General features: G+C 34.4%; 1 long non-coding RNA gene across 3 annotated transcripts; it reads right to left on the reverse strand.

The window, feature by feature from the left end:
* Nucleotides 1-3,694: 3,694 nt before the first annotated feature.
* Nucleotides 3,695-16,717, reverse strand: LOC111188888 (uncharacterized). Of its 3 annotated transcripts, XR_007440994.1 has the most exons (9): nucleotides 16,634-16,717; nucleotides 9,829-9,986; nucleotides 9,192-9,348; nucleotides 7,555-7,605; nucleotides 5,873-6,153; nucleotides 5,616-5,765; nucleotides 5,382-5,460; nucleotides 4,607-4,941; nucleotides 3,695-4,316 (listed from the first exon to the last, which is right to left on the reverse strand). It is a non-coding gene; the product is annotated as an uncharacterized LOC111188888 (long non-coding RNA). The 3 variants fall into 3 exon arrangements; XR_007440992.1 differs by having other exon boundaries at nucleotides 7,555-9,348; XR_007440993.1 differs by having other exon boundaries at nucleotides 4,603-4,941; nucleotides 7,555-9,348.
* Nucleotides 16,718-16,856: the final 139 nt, after the last annotated feature.

Genomic DNA, 16,856 nt, shown 5'->3' on the forward strand with positions numbered 1-16,856 from the left:
GACGCATGTGCTACATTTAGAGTTCAATTTATTGGTTTTGAAACTTAAATCATTTTGGGAAAAATATATATATATATATATATTAAATAATATACATTTGATCCTGCGGGACATGACCAACCACAAGAGGCCGCTCATCCAACACATGGAATGCATGTCCAGGGAGGAAGAATAACGTGTTTTCCAGAGTTTCAGCTCGGTTTACCTCAGTTTCTTCGGTTTCTCTGTGGGCAGCAGTGTTAAAGCTGTGGAAAGCTGTGGGAAGAAGAAACAAGTTTGGTAATTTTGTCGTTTGTCCTAAATTCTTAGGCTGTATTTATGTTTGGGCTTGTTGTTTGTTTTGGTTTTCATCCATGCTACAATCTGACCTTCCGCGTTTTACCTTGCACCTTGTTTTTAGTGGAGACCTGGTTTAAACCAGGTGAAAACTAGCACCTAAAAGAACTATGTCCATTATTCCTGTTTAAACTCTCCAAGGACATCAGGACGTGGGGGAGGTCTGGCTGTCATTTATAAAGACTCTTTTAAATGTTTGAGTGTGCCTGTCTAACATTTGAAATGCTGTCTTTTAAAGGTGTTTGATGAAGTTCCAGTCTTTTGTGCTGTGATTTACTGTCCCCCTTCCAAGTGCTATGGTAGTTTTTTTTTTTTTTTTATCAGAATTAGTGGATTTTTTTGTCTTGCCTGGTTCTGGAGTATGACAAAGTCTTATTGGTTGGGGACTTCAATTTCCACATTGACAATGCATCTGATGGACCTGCCCTGGAGTTTTTGAATACTATGGAATCTTTTAACTTTGTACAGCATGTAGTGGGCCCAACTCATAATCGGGGCCACACGTTGTCAGATCAAGGCCAGGTTTTTTAAGAACAGGTTCCTAAAAAACCTGGCCTTGATCTGACAGATTGTGCAAATTTTAGACCAATCTCAAAGTTACCCTTTGTCTCAAAAAATCTTGAAAAAGTAGTTGCCAAACAGCTTTTGCTTATACTAGAGCAAAATAGTATCTTTGAGAAATTCCAATCAGGATTTAGGCAGAAACATAGCACAGAGACAGCACTAGTAAGAATCGTACACTCTAAAAAGAAATGTGTCAAAAATGACTCAGACTGTGTCGAATTTTAACACATTGTGCGAGTGTGCTCAGAGACGACACAGGTTGTGTTGATTCTGACACATCCAGTGTGTAATCCAATTTTACACACTAAATGTGTCAGGCTAATGAACACACAAATGTGTAATTTTTTACACAACTTGTGTTGATTATGCATAATCAAGATAATGTATCAAATACGTAAAAAAAAAAGCATGAAACGAATGAATTCAATTCCATTTTTATTATCATGCCTATATATGGTTCAATTTTCTTTTGGAATTAGCGATGAATTAACATTCACGTGTTTGTAACATTTTAAATGTAAAATCAGTTATGTTTTTTACAGTTCAAAATCATTTTCATTTGGAATAAGTAATAAATTAACACAAAAAAAAACAATGTTTTTTTAGATATTTTAAATGTAAAAACATGCATGCTTGTAACTAATTCATTGTCTTTTGTGATAAGTAATGAACACCTAAAAACAAAAGTCCAAACAGTAAAGGGATGTATAAAACATAGCTCATATAAAATTAGTCACAATTGTTCACTGTTCTCACGTATTTTTACAAAACCTGATGAATTTAACATTGAACATCAGTACAGAAGTAAAATTCCCTTTTTATAAAAACAGAACTACAAAACGTGAGGCTAAACAATTTGGATCTTGGATTCAAGTACAGCTTGTCTGTGTTGGAAATGGCTAGTACATCAAGAGGCCTAACATCTGAAGCATCATCCAAGCTGATCATTAGTCATTAGTTCGCTTGACATATGCATAAAAATGCTCATCAAAGTACTCAATTGAAAGAATCCAGATAAACATCAAAAAGGACTCAGCATCAGCCTGTGGTATGATGCGAGTTATCTCACCAAACAAACATTCTCCACAGTGTTTGGTTTTAAGTGGCAGCACACTACCTGTTCTATATGTTTGGCCAAGTACAGTATGTGAAGTAACAAATAGTGCACGGTGGTACATTTTAACTGGTGATCTGTAAAGATGCTTAGTAAATGATTTGATGTTGTGGTAAGTCCTTGGACAACCATCCTGGCTGCAAATGAGAGTGAAGTTCAGTCCCTTTGACAATGCATGTATTTCACGAAGATGCCAAATTAGCTTCTTTACTTCTGTGAATTGTGACTGTCGACATTCTGGACAAATGTGCTGTAAATTGTGATGCTTTAAGCTTCGAAATGAGGTTCAGTACCTTAGCTTTCCGGCTAGTTGAGAGAGGCACGTCATAGATGTGTTCAAAGAAGCAGAACATGGAGCTTAGCTGACATTGATAGGCCAGGTTACACACCCAGTATTTGAGTTAGATGGACTTACTGGAACAAAACCAACAAGGAATGTTAATGCAGACTTCACTCAACAGCGACTCATTGCAACTGGTGGCAGAAGATGTGTAAGGACTACAAGCATAGTGTAACACTTTTCATTTGAAAACGAGACAGACACAAATAAAATAAGATTACACTAGGGCTGAACGATTTTGGAAAATAATCTAATAGCAATTTTTTATCTATAAATTGCGATTGCGATTTAAAATGCGATTTTTTTTGTCTTCTCAAGTATTTTTCAACAACAGAAGCAATAAATCAATCTGTTTAATAATAAACAATGTCAGATTTCCTTAAAGCACAGATAACAATAAAGCAAAAAAACAATAAAGCAAAAAAATCTATGCTTTTCCTTTTCACCATTTGTTTTTTTTATAGAAAAATAAATAGATAAATAGCTTTTCCTTTTCACCATTTTTTTTTTAATTAGGAAAAACAATAGATATACAAAATTTAACTTACTGCTCTCCAGCTAGTAACATCATGAAAAATGAAAGTGCAAAAAAACATAAAGAGAATCTGCTTTAACCAACTCGTTATTTTCTGTATTTGAAGATGCAGCACTGGTCGTTGGCATTTTAGCCTTGCAAATACCACACGAGGCTTTGTGGTGTTTTTTTAAATGCTGAAAAAGGTTTGTAGTGTTACCTCGCGTCATAGCAACAGTAGCAAGGCACGTTTAGCACAGTACCTGACGTTGAGCAGCATCTTCTTTTTTAAAGCCAAAGTAATTCTACACAACTGATGTGTTCTGTCGAGCCTGAAGCCATTGTGCAACAAGGGCGTGTTCACACCTGTAGTTCGTTTCTAATGAGTTCGTTTACTTGGAGCGTTTTCTCCCTCTGTTCGGTCTGGTTTCCCATAGGCATAAATGTAAACGCACCAAAATGCGCATCAATAAACCACGCGTGCAGCCTGTGTCCTGATTGGTCAGAGCTGTCTGACACGGGAGTATATTAAAGATAAATATACGAAAAAAGTAAATACAGCGAGAAGATTTTGTGTTCCAGCGCAAATATCTGTGCTTTAACACTGAACGCTGCACTTTCAAACACAGTGTTTCTGCATGCAGCGCAGATTTATACATAATAAACAGAGTTACGTGGCTGTGAGCAGTGAATGCAGCACGTGCATGGACACAGTGTTTGTTCACAGCTGTGGTAATTAGCGTTATCTGGCTAATATATCAGTTTAAACTGTGCTTGCTTTATCAGCAGTTTAGCTCAAATAAATGGCTTATATTTAATTGCTGGATCCAAACGAGACCGGATCACGTTCTCACCACAAGCGAACAGCTCCAGAGTTCGTTTGGTACCGGACCGAGACCACCTCCTCTAGCTGGTCTCGGTCCGGTTCTTTTGATCCGCACCCGAGTGCGATTACTGTTTTTACACCTGATCAATCGAACCGCACTAAAGTTACAAACGGACCAGAGTTCGTTTTAACCGGACCAAATAGTGCTGGTGTGAAAACGCCCTAAAGTGCGCTGTGTTGACTTCACTTCTCCACCTCCCTGCCTTCTGCTCGGGTATGCTCCGCTCGTCCTCGGCTTGGCTCGCTCCCAAGTCACGTGACCAGTCAAATCTCAGCCAGTGCGGTTAGAGAATCGCGTTTTAAAATATCGCGAGATTATCGCAAATGCAATTAATCGTTCAGCCCTAGATTACACAGAGGCTGTAGCATTATATGTGAAATCTATCCAGAGCTATATTTTTAAATGTATACCTTTATTCTGGTGTTCCATGTCCTTAAGAGATGCAAGATCACCTGTCTCCATGATGACAATTGCCTCCAACTTGGGAATGATGGTAGCCTCCCATCTTCTTAAGAACAAATCTTCGCTTCCCTCATACATTTTACCAAACTCTGTATCAAGCTTTTAGGAAACAAAAAAATAGACATTTTAATTTAAGCAACATAATAGTACCAGCTAGAACACACAAATTTCCAACTGAGTTCCTAACAGGCCACAGACCTTTTGTACTCCTTTCATAAATTAACTGACTCATAGAAACTCATATCACCTAACACAGCTAAGCTGTGTTATATAATAACGTTTAACATTATCAAGTTATTTACATCACATATGGCATAAAACTAACAGAGAGCCTTAAGAAAAAACATTTAAGAGTAAGTAGACAAAATGCAAAAATGTACTTTACCTACCAGAGATGGCATATCCAAGAAGTGTGGGTATTCCTCAAAGATTTCAGACAGGGAGGGGGAATGTTTGGCTATCCATGATCTGCGCCAGGTGAAGGATTTCTGCACTGCTGCTTGATCGAAGAAATGTTGCCTGTAGAAGACCTGAACCTTTTCATCAAGTTGATCCACTCAGTTATCCCACTACCATCTTCCTCCTCCTTGTCCGAAGAAAGTCCATCTTCACTGCATCGTTTGTGTGACCTATAACGCCGCTGACCATCTTCTAGCTTTCGACGAACGTTGTGCAGTCTCATTACCAAAAATCCAGAATGAAAATCTGGATCATAAAAGTGCTCCTGGCATAAAAAAGGTTAAAAACATAAAAGAAAAAAGAGACAATCAGCTACTGGTAAGACAATGTTGTTAAAAGAAATATAAAAGTAACATACATCTGTGGAAAAAAAGTATTTGTTTTTATGTACTAGAGCTAAAGACTAATGTACCAAACAAATCACATAAAAAACACAAATAATTAGATGCCACTTCAATTACTTTTTACCTCTGGCATTTAACTGCAGTACAAAATTAAGAAAAAAAAGGCATTTGATAAAGATGCTAGAGACACTGTTGTGTTTGTTAGTCTTCAAGATTTTAAGGTTTTTGTTATAATGTCTAGCTTTTAAATTTAATTCATGTACACCAATACACTAATTGAAATGAAAAAAACATCTGAAGAACAGTTTTATTACATCATGCTTAATTTTAAAAACATGGGGAAAAAAAAGCATGTACTTACAAATCCTTCCCCTTTTCCATCTACCTGGACAGCGATGATGTTCTTTGCTAGAGCCACTTTTTCAGTACTTGTTGGATAACTAATTAATAGAAGAACAAAACCAACTTAAAACTTAAATATAAAGCATTCACTCTGCTGTAGTTCAGCAGTGTAATACAAGCCACTACAATTTGCTGTATTTTTTTTAGTTACTTTTTCTTGAATATGTTAAAAAAAGATGTTTGTTTTACTCACAATTCATGCTTTTTTACCAGGTCAGATCCACACACTTTAACAAGCTTTATTCTTGCTTTTTCTGTCACAGTGCCTGGTTCATCCAGTGTCTCGTGCTTTCTTTTCCAAAAGGGACCTCAGTTTTTCATGCTCTTGTGAATCTTGAGTATGCTGCACAAAGAAAATCAGCACATACTAATGTACTTTACCATCACAAATGGACAACAATCTAAAAATCAAACAAACAAAAAGTAGTAATACAATATAAATGTAAGTACCTGAGCTTGGCACACTGCAGTGGCCATAGGCTGGGACGATTCAGTCTCTTTGTATGATAAGAACAGCTGGAATCTATCCAAGTTACTGATGTCTACATTGCTATCTACGTCAATAAATTCTATCTACGTCAATAAATAAATAAATTCAAACTGTGGGTTGAATTTCAGAGTTCTTACATTTTAAGATGCTCAGTGTTGCGAACATCATAAATCTTCCTTAAATATTATCTCTCATCCCTGTAGATGTGGGCAAGAACTTGAAAAATTGCAGTGTCTTGGTTCTGAAAACAAATTTGAGAAGAAAAAAAATTAAACATGATAAATCTTACAAATTTAGTGCCTTCACGCTCTGTCCCCAGGACACCACTCTACTCTCACAGATACCTAACTAACTGGGTTCTCTAGGCATTTTATTATTTTATTAAACTATTGAGTTTACTATGGAACCACTTAAAAAATATCAATCCCACCATTTAAAAAATAAAAATAATTCAGCACATTTTTATTATTAATATCATTAATATTAAGTAAATTGCTATCTCAATATTTTGAGATACTAAGTCATTATTTTTAGATACTATCTCAATATTTTGAGATACTTAGTCATTATTTAGAGATAGCAAGTGTGTTTGCTTTTGTGAAAAAAAGTTTTTTTTCCTCCAGTAAAGCTTTCATACTGTGGTGTTTAGAGAACCACTAGGGGGGGTGGGGGCTAATTGGCTGAAGAGTAGAAGATAGTATCTCAGAATATTGAGATAGTATCTTAAAATAATTATTTAGTATCTCAAAATATTGACTTAGTATCTCAAAATAATGTCTTAACGTACAATTTCATAATATTGAGATAGCAGTTCACTTAATATATATATTTTTTAATATGCTGGATATTTTTTGGCTTCCATAGTTTACCGGGCAGTTAGCTAAGCTAGTTAAGCTAATCCAACTAACCTAGGTTAGCTAACTAGTCATGCACCAAATTTAGCCAGTTAGGTAACGTAATGTTATAACAGGCAAATTATGCAGCCAAACTGTGCAGGGTAGAAATAAACTAAGTTACCTAATTTTAGCTGTTAGATGTAATAGAGTAAACCATTTTCACTTCACCTTGCTGTAGCTGCTGTGAATCTTTTTGGCACCATTTCCTGACTAAACAATAAAGTCGAGCTAAAGTTACACTAGCTGGCTATCTTATTTGGATAGCTAGCTAGCTAAAACAAATTTACAACTTAATATAGTTTATAATCCAACTCCAGCATTAAGGCTAATTTAGCTAACCTCTGTTAGCTTACTAGCTAGCATTATCCATTTTACTTCACCTTGCTGTAGCTGCTAATACCAGCTATGTCCATCTATTTGGCGCCATTTCCTGACTAAACAATGAAGTCGAGCTAAAGTTACACTAGCTAGCACTCTTATTTTGATAGCTAGCTAGCGAACACAAATTTACAACTTACAGTTTATAATTCAACTCCAGCATTAAGGCTAATTTTGCTAACCCAGGTCAGCTAGCGAGTGTTAGCTATCATTGATACACTTGTTAGTACAGCTTTAACATTAGCTGGATTGTTAGCATTAAAAGCGTGTAATACTGTCACCTAGAGATGCTAACATAATCCACTTATTAACCTTTTGTTTAATCCCAGAAGTTCATATTATCAAAAAAATATTAACTTAAATCTTACCAATATCGCTGAAACCTCCATCCTGACCACCAACTAGACTGAGGCGATGGCCTGTTAAGAGGTTAAGTAAAATTCAATCACCATTTTTTTCTGTATAAATGTATCTTCTGAGGTTAACACAGAAGTGTGTGAATTTTCTAGGGGTCATATTACACATGTGTGTGTTAAAGAATTGGCACAAAATTGGCACAAAATGCGCTCACAACACAGTAGATGTGTAGAAAAAATAACACATTTGTTCTTAGAGTGTAAATGAGCTCTTGATCAATGCTGATGCAGGAGAAGTGTCTGTTTTGGTTTTGTTGGATATTAGTGCAGCCTTTGATACTGTCGATCATAATATTTTGATAAATAGGCTACAGCAGTGGGTTGGAATTTCTGGGCCTTTGATGGATTGGTTCACTTCATATTTAATGAATAGAAGTTTTAGAGTGTCTGTTGGAGGAAAGATGTCTTCTTGTGCTGACCTTCCATGTGGAGTTCCACAAGGGTCAATTCTTGGCCCTATTTTATTTTCTTTGTACTTGCTTCCCTTAGGGAACTTGATTCGTCGTTTTAACACATGTTATCATTTATATGCGGACGATACACAGCTCTATCTCTCTGTAAAGAAGAATGATTTCAGTAGGTTAGGTTGCCTTACTGAATGCATTTAAGAAATCAAAGATTGGATGAGCTGTAATTTTCTCAAATTAAATGAGGTAAAGACAGAAGTCTTGGTCTTGGGCCCTCAACGTGTTGCCAGTGACCTAAGGAAGAAACTTGGGTCATTGGCTTTACAGTCAAATCCCTGTCCCAGATATCTCGGTCTAATTTTTGATTCTGAGCTGAGTTTCTCAATGCATATAACAAAGCTCGAACAGGCTTGTTATTTTCAATTGAGAAATGTAGCCAAAATCAGAAAAATGCTTTCCTTTTAGGACACAGAGAAGATTATCCATGCTTTTGTATCGTCTCGCCTTGATTATTGTAATGTGCTATTTACATGTCTTACCCAGAGGGAAATGACTCGGCTGCAGTTGGTCCAAAATGCAGCTGCTAGGGTTCTGACTGGGACTAAACGAAGGGAGCATATTACTCCTGTGCTGGCATCTTTACATCGGCTCCCCGTTGCTTTTAGGATTCATTTTAAAATTTTGGTTTTAACATATCAGGCTGTGCACGGTGATGGACCAAAATATATTTCAGAGCTTTTAGTGCCATATTCTTGTGCCAGGGTACTGAGGTCAGCTAGTCAGGGGCTTTTAGTTGTCCCTAGGACGAGGCGGAAACGTAAAGGAGATTGTGCTTTTTCTGTGTATGCTCCAACACTGTGCAACACTCTGCCTCAGGATATAAGACTTGCTGGGTCAAAAGAGATCTTTAAAAAGAGACTTAAAACACACCTGTACACATTAGCCTTTGAGTGTGGACATTGCTGATGTTTTATGTTCTTTTTCTGTTTATGGATGGGATTACTTTTATGATTTTATAGAGTAACTATATTGTTTTATTATTCTTATTATTCTTATTATTATTATTTTATTGTATTAATATAATTTTTTAAAATCATTTTATATGTATAGTATTGCATGTGAAGCACTTTGTAGCTTTGCTTGGAAAGTGCTATATAAATAAATACTTACTTACTTACTTACTAATTGTATCGAAATATCATGCTTCTTACACATACTGTCAAGCCACTGGAAATGTGCCTGGGCCCAAAATGTTTCCAACAATGTCCCGGTAAAGACGAAGCTTGGTCACCCTCTCCCAGAGCTGCCTCTAGGAGTCCTCAATGACAGTGAGGAGCACCTGTAAAAGACATCATCGAAGCAGATAGACATTGATTTATAGATTTAATAAAAAATGCCCAAACAACATTCTAGGGCTGCAATGAATTACTTGTTTGGGATTCAACTAATCTGAATAGTAACAGATTATTTCTATCATGCCCTCAATCTCTGCTTCCTGTGGGCACGGCTGCTGTTTCATTGCATTTTTTTCTGCCTGAAATCTGTACACCTGTTAGTGTCAATCTGATGAGCGGTCTCTGCCTTAAAGCAACATACCAGCTCTCTGCTTTCTCTATCGCTTCAAAATAATAGCTCTTCAGCTGATCATTTAAGGGATTTAAATTCCCTTTTAATGACTAGTCAACACTGACAAAGTGAAGTTGAAATTTCAATTAGATCAACTAATCTTTGCAGTCCAATTCAGACTTTTAATTTATTACTACATGTTCGTAAATTATAACTAATACAATTACTATCACTCTCTGTTTTAAAGAAATACCTGCACTATCCTGTCATGCTCCACTGCTTGATGTGGTTTTGTTGATATATCCTGAATTTAAATTGCTGGTCAGTGTCATAACTGCAGCACTGGCATTTAAAGACACCACCCTTGCGAAAATGTGAAGGGTCAGGAGCAGCCTTGACAAATGTTGGATGCTGTAAAACAAAGCAACAAAACAGATCATGAGCTTAGAATTACTATTAGGGTGCACATTAATCCTAACTACATGAAATACAAAAGTATTTGTGCATTAACTTTTAAAGACTTAAACATTGATACTTTCACAAATTTATTGTTGGAATTAAGCCTTTTAACACAGTTTTTGTAGCTTGGTACATTTGTTATCTAGCAAGATAGCTTGTTAGCGAATTACCTTTCTGGTTAGCTGCCCATAGCCCCTAGCTACCCCAGTCTGAAACACCGAATTGATGCCTAGCTTACTGCTAGATATGAATATTAACTGGTAGCATTTTAGCCCAATAAAACACAAGCTAATATTACTAAAGTTTTAATTAGACTGACTGGATGCATTCTTGCCTTAGAAGCCACCTAAAAATCTAAACAAAATATGCCAGTATGACAAACTAGAAGCAAACCAACCACATGGAACACATGCCAGAACCTTCATATATGTATCCAGGACTAGAGTTGCACGGTGTACCGAAGGTTCGATTCTTTTTCGATACTACGTCATCACAAACGATTCGGTTCTTTAGCGTTCGATGCTTTCGATACTGTATATAGCCCAGTCACTAGCTTCAAATGAGTCAAATTAGTAGGCGCGATTTGATTCAGTTCATAAGAAAACTGATTCACACCGCAACAGTCGGTGTGGCAGGATTCAGATAAACTTAGTGTTCTGAACAAATGAATCGATTCACGCGCAAGCCAGCAGAGCAGCAGCGAGTGTAGAATGGCGACGGCTAAAATAACAGATGTCTCTCGTCCGCGACTTGTGGACAAAACGGGCGCGAGGAGTGAAGTGTGGGAAAATAGTCTGAGATGTAGGCATCTGTTTTGTTATTTATATTTTTATTTTTAAATAAAATAACGAAAACTGAAAGTGAAACTAAACTACTTTATTTATTAGCGCTGTTTTCACTCCCGCAGTTGTACAGCGGGGGGTGTTGTGCCGATTCTGTCCGCGAAGCGGGAGTTGGATTCAGTAGCGGATTCGGCACAAGCGCGGCGGCACCTCGCAGTCCGCGGTGTTAGTTGTAAGCGCTCGCGCTAGCCGCAAAATACGACAGAAAACACTGAGGGAGCTGCAGACTTATGTGTGTGTGGGACTAGAATATGAGCACGAGGAGATCAAAGAGAACCTTTACCTGTGAGTAGCTCACATCAGAACACGCAAATCTCTCTCACTCTCACTCTCGCTGTGTCTCTTTCTCTCTGTCTCTCTCTCTCTCTCTCTCGCACGTGAACGCCTCCGCGTTTGACAGCGGAGTAAAGTTAGTTTGATATTCGATATTCAGCGGAGATTCGCCTTTCGGCCGTTCTCTTGCTCACAGGCAATGTCCTAAACTCTCCCAAATTACATTTTCCAAACCACAGAAGAACAGAGAACAAACTACAAACGTCAGATTTTCTGAAAACACCCAACCTTTCTGTTTCTCCGAGAATATTTACTGAAAATGGCAGGAATCGCTGCAGCGGGCGCTGAAGCTCTTAAGGGACCGTCTGCAAAGTACGGACCCTGATTAAAAACGTAAACATTCACAGCGCCGTTTAATGCATTTCTACTGTAACACGCCCATATGAAATATAGATTAAAAAAAATCAGACGTAGTCTTTAGAGACACACCTGAAAAATAACTACAACTTTTACTTTTGAAAAATATGATTTGGTTGATTTTATATTAATTTTTTAATGATAAAAATTGCTACTGTACTGCACTAATATGAAATATAGAAATAAAATCACTTGAAGTCTTTAGAGACACGCCTGATAAACATACTACAACCTTTAGTTTTGAAAAATATGATTCGGTTGATTTTTTATTAATTTTTTAATACTAAAAATTGCAACTGTACTGTACTAATATGAAATATTGATAAAAAATCACTTGTAGTCTTTAGAGACACACCTGATAAATATACTACAACTTTTGGTTTTGAAAAATATGACTCGGTTGATTTTATATTAAACTTTTAATAATAAAAATTGCTACTGTACTGTACTAATATGAAATATAGAAATAAAATCACTTGTAGTCTTTAGAGACACACCTGATAAACATACTTCAACTTTTGGTTTTGAAAAATATGACTCGGCTGATTTTATATTAATTTTTAATACTAAAAATTGCTACTGTACTGTACTAATATGAAATATAGAAATAAAACCACTTGTAGTCCTCAAAGACACACCTGGTAAACATACTACAACTTTTAATTTTGAAAAATATGACTCAGTTGATTTTATATTAAATTTTTTATACTAAAAATTGCTACTGTATTGTACTAATATGAAATATAGAAATAAAATCACTTGTAGTCTTTAGAGACACACCTGATAAACATACTACAACCTTTAGTTTTGGAAAATATTATTCGGTTGATTTTTTATTAATTTTTTAATAATAAAAATTGCAACTGTACTGTACTAATATGAAATATTGATAAAAAATCACTTGTAGTCTTTAGAGACACACCTGATAAACATACTACAACTTTTAGTTTTGAAAAATATGACTCTGTTGATTTTATATTAATTTTTTAATAATAAAAATTGCTACTGTACTGCACTAATATGAAATATAAAAATAAAATCACTTGTAGTCTTTAGAGACACACCCGATAAACATACTACAACTTTTGGTTTTGAAAAATATGACTCGGCTGATTTTATATTAATTTTTAATACTAAAAATTGCTACTGTACTGTACTAATATGAAATATAGAAATAAAATCACTTGTAGTCTTTAGAGACACGCCTCTAAAGACTACAAGTGATTTTATTTTTATATTTCATATTAGTACAGTACAGTAGCAATTTTCATTATTAAAAAATTAACATAAAATTAACCGAATCATATTTTTCAAAACCAAAAGTTGTAGTATGTTTATCAGGTGTGTCTCTAAAGACTACAAGTAATTTTATTTCTATATTTCATATTAGTACAGTACAGTAGCAATTTTTAGTATTAAAAATTAATATAAAATCAGCCGAGTCATATTTTTCAAAACCAAAAGTTGTAGTATGTTTATCAGGTGTGTCTCTGAAGACTACAAGTGATTTTATTTTTATATTTCATATTAGTGCAGTACAGTGGCAATTTTTATTATTAAAAAATTAATATAAAATCAACCGAGTCATATTTTTCAAAAATAAAAGTTGTAGTATGTTTATCAGGTGTGTCTCTAAAGACTACAAGTGATTTTATTTCTATATTTCATATTAGTACAGTACAGTAGCAATTTTTATTATTAGAAAATTAATATAAAATCAACCGAGACATATTTTTAAAAACTAAAAGTTGTAGTATGTTTATCAGGTGTGTCTCTAAAGACTACAAGTGATTTTTTATCAATATTTCATATTAGTACAGTACAGTTGCAATTTTTAGTTTTAAAAAATTAATAAAAAATCAACCGAATCATATTTTTCAAAACTAAAGGTTGTAGTATGTTTATCAGGTGTGTCTCTAAAGACTACAAGTGATTTTATTTCTATATTTCATATTAGTACAGTACAGTAGCAATTTTTATTATTAAAAAATTAATATAAAATCAACCGAGTCATATTTTTCAAAAATAAAAGTTGTAGTATGTTTATCAGGTGTGTCTCTAAAGACTACAAGTGATTTTATTTCTATATTTCATATTAGTACAGTACAGTAGCAATTTTTATTATTAGAAAATTAATATAAAATCAACCGAGACATATTTTTAAAAACTAAAAGTTGTAGTATGTTTATCAGGTGTGTCTCTAAAGACTACAAATGATTTTATATCTATATTTCATATTAGTACAGTACAGTAGCAATTTTTATTATTAAAAAATTAATAAAAAATCAATCGAATCATATTTTTAAAAATTAAAAGTTGTAGTATGTTTATCAGGTGTGTCTCTAAAGACTACAAGTGATTTTTTATCAATATTTCATATTAGTACAGTACAGTTGCAATTTTTAGTTTTAAAAAATTAATAAAAAATCAACCGAATCATATTTTTCAAAACTAAAGGTTGTAGTATGTTTATCAAGTGTGTCTCTAAAGACTACAAGTGATTTTATTTCTATATTTCATATTAGTACAGTACAGTAGCAATTTTTATTATTAAAAAATTAATATAAAATCAACCGACTCATATTTTTCAAAAATAAAAGTTGTAGTATGTTTATCAGGCGTGTCTCTAAAGACTACTAGTGATTTTATTTCTATATTTCATATTAGTACAGTACAGTAGCAATTTTTATTATTAAAAAATTAATATAAAATCAACATATTTTTCAAAAATAAAAGTTGTAATATGTTTATCAGGTGTGTCTCTAAAGACTACAAGTGATTTTATTTCTATATTTCATATTAGTACAGTACAGTAGCAATTTTTATTATTAAAAAATTTATAAAAAATCAACCAAATCATATTTTTTAAAATTAAAAGTTGTAGTATGTTTATCAGGTGTGTCTCTGAGGACTACAAGTGATTTTATTTCTATATTTCATATTAGTACAGTACAGTAGCAATTTTTATTATTAGAAAATTTATATAAAATCAACCAAATCATATTTTTCAAAACTAAAGGTTGTAGTATGTTTATCAGGTGTGTCTTTGAGGACTACAAGTGATTTTATTTCTATATTTCATATTAGTACAGTACAGTAGCAATTTTTAGTATAAAAAATTAATAAAAAATCAATCGAATCATATTTTTTAAAATTAAAAGTTGTAGTATGGTTATCGGGTGTGTCTCTAAAGACTACAAGTGATTTTATTTCTATATTTCATATTAGTACAGTACAGTTGCAATTTTTAGTATTAAAAAATTTATAAAAAATCAACCAAATAATATTTTTCAAAACTAAAGGTTGTAGTATGTTTATCAGGTGTGTCTTTGAGGACTACAAGTGATTTTATTTCTATATTTCATATTAGTACAGTACAGTAGCAATTTTTTATATAAAAAATTAATATAAAATCAACCGAGACATATTTTTAAAAACTAAAAGTTGTAGTATGTTGATCAGGTGTGTCTCTAAAGACTACAAGTGATTTTATTTTTATATTTTATATTAGTGCAGTACAGTAGCAATTTTTATAATTAAAAAATTTATATAAAATCAACCGAGACATATTTTTAAAAACTAAAAGTTGTAGTATGTTTATCAGGTGTGTCTCTAAAGACTACAAGTGATTTTATTTCTATATTTCATATTAGTGCAGTACAGTAGCAATTTTTATTATTAAAAAATTAATATAAAATCAACCAAATCATATTTTTCAAAAGTAAAAGTTGTAGTTATTTTTCAGGTGTGTCTCTAAAGACTACGTATGATTTTTTTTAATCTATATTTCATATGGGCGTGTTACAGTAGAAATGCATTAAACGGCGCTGTGAATGTTTACGTTTTTAATCAGGGTCCGTACTTTGCAGGCGGTCCCTTAAGAGCTTCAGCGCCCGCTGCAGCGATTCCTGCCATTTTCAGTAAATATTCTCGGAGAAACAGAAAGGTTGGGTGTTTTCAGAAAATCTGACGCTTGTAGTTTGTTCTCTGTTCTTCTGTGGTTTGGAAAATGTAATTTGGGAGAGTTTAGGACATTGCCTGTGAGCAAGAGAACGGCCGAAAGGCGAATCTCCGCTGAATATCGAATATCAAACTAACTTTACTCCGCTGCGTTTGACCTGCAGCACTGTGTTTAGCTGTTCTTAAAAATCATTTTAATTAAATAATAGTTCTATGCTTCTATGTTACAGTGTTATTTAACATAATTCTGATCATATTTCGCTCATTCATTTAGCAGACAAGCACCCTGATCTCTACAAAGAGCTGAGAAGTCGACAGGTTAGTGGAGTTAGTCAAGATACACTCTGTCTGTAGCTTTACTAAGATTTACTAGCGACTGCTAGCGACTGCTAGTAAATCACGTTAACACGGAGAGGAGTGTGCAGGAGTTTTGTTTTGGACCCGTGGTTTTCTCTATTTCTCCATTATCCCATTGGCTGTGAAACATGAACTCAAGATGTTCACGTTTTCGCGTTTCCATCGCAAATCTGTGGTCAGGCACGTAGCCTGCTTGATCGTTACACTGAACATGGGCTTATTAAAAACGGTAAACGGTTGATTAATAAAACGGAGCAGTGAGTGTTAAAATGAACATAACATTGTAATGTTCTTCTGTCTCTTTATTTTCCTTATTCAGAACTTAACTTCTGCCCGCCCGTCAGGTTCACATAGTCAGGCTACCATTACCTCTGGTTTTAGTTTTAGTTTTTAGGAAGTGTTTAGATAATTATGTTATAGTTAAGGTTATAATAACGAAACTTGTTTTTTGTTCAAATGTTTCATTTTAGAATAAAAACGTTTGCACAGATTGTTCAGTGTTCAATCCAGTTCAGTCAAAAATAAACATTTTATGTTCAGATATTTTTATTGTTTTTTTTTCTTCCAAGTATCGTTTTGGTATCGAGAATCGTGATACTACAGTTGGTATCGGTATCGAAGTCAAAATTTTGGTATCGTGACAACCCTATCCAGGACCCGTATTTATTAAAATATAATACTGAAAAACATAGAAAACGATATAAAAAATCGCTTTCTGTACTGACAAACAAACGCAATAGTTCTACTTACCACCATAACGGGAGACGTAGATTAGCTGCTCTGTCGGCTTAAAAATATAGTTTCCAGGAAGTAAATATAGCGTGGGCGTTTAACCATGGGCGTGGTTCTGTATTCAAGATGGGCGTGGCGTTTTACATGACGTGGGCGTTAATAGAGGGCGGGGTTTGGATATGGGCGGGGCTACATGTCCGCTCTCGCTGAGCAGCGAGGCGCAGCTGTATTTCGAACGCGG

This window comes from Astyanax mexicanus, chromosome 10 (assembly GCF_023375975.1).
Source record: "Astyanax mexicanus isolate ESR-SI-001 chromosome 10, AstMex3_surface, whole genome shotgun sequence".
NCBI lineage: Eukaryota > Metazoa > Chordata > Actinopteri > Characiformes > Acestrorhamphidae > Astyanax > Astyanax mexicanus.